Raw genomic sequence first — 6,573 nt, 5'->3', positions numbered from 1 at the left:
AGAACTTATTTGTCTTGGCTTTCCTTGAGCTAGAGTTTCACATGGTTGTGAGCTGTCTGATATGAATGTTTGGAACTGAACTCAGATCCCCAGAGAAGCAGTGACTGTTTTTAATCGATAAGCTATCTCTCCAGCCCCTAAAATAACCTTCACAACAATCTGATAATTAGTATGGACTTTTAAGTCTGAGCACAAAACCTTTACTTCTCGAGAATTGCACTTCTTTAAAAATTAATTATTTTAATGGGCAACTAAAAATATGTATTCTAAAAATGTGTACATTCATCACATATAATATGATATTTTGAAGTATGTCTACACTGTGAAATGGCTACATGGAGCTGGTAAGTTATGAATTACCCACAAAGACTTAGCAATCTGGAAGGCATTCAAAGGCCCTCCTTAGTGATTTTCAAGACTATAACACATTGTTCTTAACACTGTTACCACATGGGACAATAGATCTGTCTCAAATGACACTTGCATCTATTGACCATCTTCTCCTCAACCAGCCCCTAGTAACCGGTAATTACCAGTCTACCCTCTGTTCTAAGAATTCAGCCTTTATTGAATTACTCATGTAAGTGAGATCCAGTGGCTTTTGGCTTTCCTTGCCAAGTTTATTTCACTTACTATAATGTTCTCTGAGCTTGTTCGTGTGTACACAAATGAAAGGGTTCCCTTATTTTTAAAGGGTGATTGGCATGGTATTGTGTCTGTGTACTACAGCTCCTTATCCATACTTACTTCATTGCCTTTTGAAACATACCCAGTAGTGAGACTGCTGGATCGTAAGGTAGGTCTATTTAGTTTTTTAAGGGAATCCCCACACTGACTTCCATAGCAGGTTTGCTGATCACCGTTCCACCAGCAGTGCCCCAGTGTTTTCCTTTCTCCCTCTCATCCGTCCTCTGGTAACTACCATTCTCACAGGGATGAAGTGCTATGTCATTATGGTTAATCTTAAGTTCCTTGAAGATCAGAGATGCTGCTCTTTTTCATATAGCTAACATCCATTTGTATGTCTCGTTTTGGAAAATATATGTTTGTGTTTGTGATGAGTGATTTCCGATTGTCAGTCTGACAGGATCTAGAAACACCTAAGAGACAAACCTCTGAGCAAGTGTGGAATTGGGTTTCTAGACTGGGTTAATTGAGTTAGAAAGGCAGCATCCATATTAGTCAGGGTTCTCTAATAGGAAGGAAACCAACAGAATAAATAATATATATTCCTGGAGTGCTGCTCGTCTCCAGTCTACTTCGGAATCCTGAAGAAGTCGGTTGTAACGAAACACCTCAGCAACAGGATGCATGAGCTTACGAGCAAGAGTGGGGGCAAGCAGGCAAAAAGCAACGCTCTCCTTCTCCAATGGCCTTCAATATGGCCACCAGCAGAAGGTGAGACCCACATTTGTGGTGTGTCTTTCCCCCCTCAAACAATCCAAGCCCTCACAGCATTCTGCTTGGGCTTTTCAGACGGTAGTCAAGCTGACAACCAAGACTTCATAAAGGGGATGGGGGGAGAGGGAGAGAGAGAGAGGGAGGGAGGGAATGAGAGAGAGCCCTGAAGGGCAGTGTTCATAAGAGAGAGAGAGAGAGAAAGAGAGAGAGAGAGAGAAAGAGATAGAGAGAGAGAGAGAGAGGAGAGAGGAGAGAGGAGAGAGAGAGAGAGAGAGAGAGAGAGAGAGAGAGAGAGAGAGAGAGAGAGAGAGAGAGAGAGAGAGAGCTCTGAAGGGCAGTGTTCATCCCTCTCTGCTCCCTGGCTGGGGATGCAGTGTGACTGGCTGTCTCCACTCTCTCCTCCAGGATTGGCTGTCCTCTCCATGATGATGATAATTGGTTGTTCTCTCCATGGTGCTGTCCTCTCAAGCCAGGATCCAATATAAACCCCTCCTTCTTTAAGCTGCCCTTGTCAGGCATTTTGTCACAGCTCAGAGGAAAGATCATTTACCCATTTTTAAGCCAGTTTGTTTTCTTGCTGTTGAGCCCTTGAATTTCTTTTTATACTCTGAATATTAACTTCCTATCGTGTGTATAAGTTGCAAATATTTTCTCTCACTTATTAGGTGCTCTGTCCACTGTGTCCTGTGGTTGCTCACTGTGTGCAGCTTTTTAGTTTTTCTTTATTTACCCCTTTTCCCCTTTGCTGCCTACTTTTTGGAGATCACGTCTTTAAAACCAAGGTCGAGTCTATGTCCTGGTGTGCCTCAGGACATGTTTTCTTCTATTAGAGTTACAGTTTCAAGTGCATGATTTCTTTATTACTCATTGTAGGAAGGATATCTAAGGAGCTGAGGTTGGCAATGTATGGTATGAGGTCGTAGATTTAAGTGCAGGATGTAAAGAGACCATGAGACTGTCCACAGCATAAAACATGAGATGGTCCACAGCATGAGTACTCCAGGGCTGGGATCAAGTCTCGAGTATATCTTCTTTATGAGTGACCCTAGAGAAATGGCTCCGTTGTTCTTTGCCCCATCTACCTTACTATTAAATCAAAAAAGACCCACCAGACCCTTTTAAAAAATTAAGGGAGATAATACACTTTGAATGTTTTGAGAAGTGTCAGGCATGTAATACCTATGCTGTATGATTACCAGTCACTAGCTGTTGCCTCATTGGTCCAAAGTGTCCATGAGCTCCACGCCTGTGGATCCAAAAAACTATGGATTAAAAACTATTAAAAAAAAATCAGATGCATTCTGAATACATCTGATAGTTTTCTTGCTATTATTCCCTATCAATTCCCAGCATAATAATATTTGTATCCTATCTACTATATTGTATTGGAGATTATAAACAATCTAGAAATCTTTTAAGGTATCAGGAGAATGTGTACAAGTTATCTACCAGCACTACACTACTTCACATGGGGGAGCTGAGAATCCTCAGGAGTCATTTATGTAGAGTGCTGGAATCAATCTCCTACAGGTCCTGAGGAAAAGCTGTATTATCCTTAAGTAACAGTGTGGTCCAAGGAAATTACAATGGCCCAAGGCTGCCCACAATGCTGCATGGCAGCCATGTCTATAACATCATTTCTAACTATCCATTTCAATAGACACCATACACTCTTTATCTTATATGGCATGTCCACATCAGAACACACTACAACCAACCATCTCAGGCCTAAATTACAATCATTTCTACATTTTCCTTATACCCATCATGCAAACTCCATCTTCAGTATCATCAGGATTAGTGTGTGTATGTGTGTGTGTGTGTGTGTGTGTGTGTGTGTGTGTGTGTGTGTAATCTTATTGCTCATGGACTGCTTAATGTCTTAGTACCTGTCCGGTCTCAGTTTTATCTCACTTGATAGAAGCTAGTATTGTCTGAAAAGAGGAACCCTCAATTGAGAGAATGCCTTCATAAGATATAAACAAGCCTGTAGGGCATTTTTAAAACTGGTGATTAATATGGCAAGGGTCAGCACACTGTAGGTAATATCACCCTAGGTCTGGTGCTCCTGGGTTCTATAAGAAAGCAGGCTGAGCAAGCCATAAGGAGCAAGCCAGTAAGCAGCACCCTCCATGGCCACTGCTTCAGCTCCTGCCTCCAGGTTCCTCCTGCCTTCAGTTCCTGTCCTGACTTTCCTTAGTGATAACTATTAGCTATAAGTGGAATAAACCCTTTTTCTTCAGGTTGCCTCTGGTTATAGTGTTTCATCACAACAATAGAAACCCTAATTAAGAGAGCACCTCACTCATCATTGTAGCTGTGTGACACATACTATTTTAGTTGCTCCCTCCTGTGACAAACTACACGTCTTCAGATAAAGTAGCAAATTTGTACAAGTTCTTTTTCTAGTTCGGATGGAGATAGAAGACTGGCCCCTGTAGTAGTAGGAAGAAAAAAAAATAAGTTTAAAAAAAGACGAAAAGAGAAAAGAAGGCAAAACAACCAAACGAAAACAACCTGATCCTTGCACAAACCAGACTTTCCTAGGGGCCTACAGAGAAGTGGTTGAAGCAGGAAGTGAGTGTGGCTAAGTGAAAGCCTGAAGAGTTATTAATGGCCAAGGGGAGAGTCAGCTCAGATTCCACACGCAGAAGGCTCAGGAAGAGTGCGAACAGCTGCAGAAACGAATCTGCCAAGGACTGAGAGATGTTGCTGGGTCAGAAAAATATTTGGAAAAAACAATGACAAAAAGTGCTCAAAATCAGATTAAATAATTGGTCTACATGTCAGTTTCCAAAAGGGAGCAGGGCAGGGGTTAGGGGGATGAGTTAAGAAAGGAGGGAGGGAGAGAGAAAAGGGAGGAGCTAAAGATGTGTAGAGGTGGTGGTGGTGATGGTGGTGGTGGTGATGGTGGTGGTGGTTGTGTGTGTGTGTTTGTGTATGTGCGTGCATGAGTATGTGTTTATCCCACAAAAAAATTATACACAAAATATAGAAGTAACTATTAGCCATCAGTAATAAAAAACATAATAAAAACGTGATAATTATGTTGTTACCTAATTAAAAAGTGTCAAGAGACTTGGATCAGCACTTTACAAAAAGCATATAGAGACGCTAATAACCTCCAACTTAGAAAAGATAGAGCACACTGTCTCAATATTATCATCTCAGAGTTTCTCTCCCCATCTGGCCCTTGCTCATCCACTGTGTCGGTGATAGGGGGACAGTATAGCAGAAGGAATATTTTCACTTTCTCTGCTTGATCCAGGAGTTGGATTACAGTCACAAGCTTCTGGAACACTGGCTGAGGATTGATATTTTTAGAGGCACCTGGCAGAGTCTGTATGCAACAGAGGTCAAAAGCAATAGAAAGGAGGCCTAGGCCCCTTGTGCTTCCTTCCTTTCTCAGTGTCTGCTTGCTTTGCTAGTGTAAGCCTGGGAAGCAGTCCTTGTCTCCTGTCAGATGCAGGGAGCCGCAGTGGCTAAACGCCTGGCACAAGCTGATCCTGCAAGTCACTGTGGAAGGCTGAGAAGTTGACCTAACTTCACGACCATTCGCCCGCCTTATCCCACAGCTGTTTCCTCTTTAACCTAACGCTCATCATTAGCACTGACAGAAGCAAACCTTCGGAATCCAAGTGGATTTCTCAAGAGTCATTCGTCAGAAATGTCATAGGAGCAAAGTACGTGTTTTATTATCCCAAGAAAAGTACATGCTGGTGCTGGGGATATACCATGTAGTAGAGTCCCTGCTCGGTGTGCACAGTCCCTGGGTTCAGGCTCCAGGAAAGAAAGGGGATGGGAGAACAGAATTTTCTGTTTCTCTAACAGTCGTTCTGTCTGTCTGCCCCAAGTGAATGAAAGTTAAGTTTCCAAAAACGGAGAAGGATATAAGTGTCCCACTCCATGTTAGGTGTTTCATTAGAGGGCAAATTGAATCACAATGAGAAAGTAAAAATTATACATTTAATTTTAATAAATTATATAATTTTAATTCATAGTTTAATATAATATATATAATATATATGATATATTATGATATGTATCATCCTTTCTTCTTGTGGCTATATATAATATATATATATATATATATATATTATATGTATACACACGTATCCTTTCTTCTTGTGACCATATCTATCTATATCACCACATTTGTGCAAACATATTACACATTACAACAATAAGCAACAGAGAGATAACCATGAAAGTCAGACCATTCATTGCCTTAACACAAAATTATTCAGAGTTTTCTGTCTTCCCCTAAGTCTGTTAGCATGGGAAGTCTGTGAGCTTGGTTCAAAAGGGCAAGAAGGACTTTATATAGAGTAAATATCGCTGAAGCTACTGAGGAATGAGCCCCAACTTCAGGAACACCAAATGAGTGTTTGTTTTTTCCTATCTCGAACAGCTCAATGAGGACAGCGATGGGGCAGAGAGGCTCACAGAAAAGCTCACTCCTGCTCTTTGCTCCTGGCTTGCAAGAGTGAAGATGTCAAACATAACGAAGGCAAGACATTCTCCCTTAGCTCCTGCCTGAGTCTGTTCCCTATGGTTATGACTGAACACCAGTCCCTTATAAGGAAAGGTTGAGTCAGTTTGTGGTTTTGAAGGCTAGGATAGCCAAGACTGAGGCACCATTTCTGGTGGGGTGTTGATAGCTGACGGGCAGTCTCCAGGGTCTCAAGGTGATGTGGAGTATCACATAGGAAGAGGGAGACTGTGCACAGTCTCTCAGGTCTCTTCTCTTTGGATAAAGCCTGGTGCCACACTTAAGGTCTTATTTCCTTTTAACTGCTCCACAAAAATCCCACTTCCAAATGACATGGCTGAATTAAATTTCCAACCTCTTATTACATCACAGAGTAAGTTTTGATAGGAAGAGTCAAACCATGGCAGTTCTATATTGGACTCTTGAAGTAGAGGTTAAAATGTATGGTCACTCAGAGAGATTTGATTGTCGCCTTCACTGGATGAACATTGGATTGGGAGCTAGCTGTGAAACCCACTGTTGTGGGACAAGGCGACCTTGAAGCGAAGGCTGGAAAGAACCATTAGTCCAGGGTATAGAATGGAGAATCCCTCAAAATGCAAGGGTCTGTGTCCTATCCTGTGGGAGCTGAGCATTGCAGAGAAGCTAGCTTGACAGTCCTGCCATATTAGATAAAGTCA

The sequence above is a fragment of the Mastomys coucha genome, unplaced genomic scaffold, assembly GCF_008632895.1.
Source record: "Mastomys coucha isolate ucsf_1 unplaced genomic scaffold, UCSF_Mcou_1 pScaffold8, whole genome shotgun sequence".
NCBI lineage: Eukaryota > Metazoa > Chordata > Mammalia > Rodentia > Muridae > Mastomys > Mastomys coucha.
Note: the sequence above shows the minus strand (reverse complement) of the source record.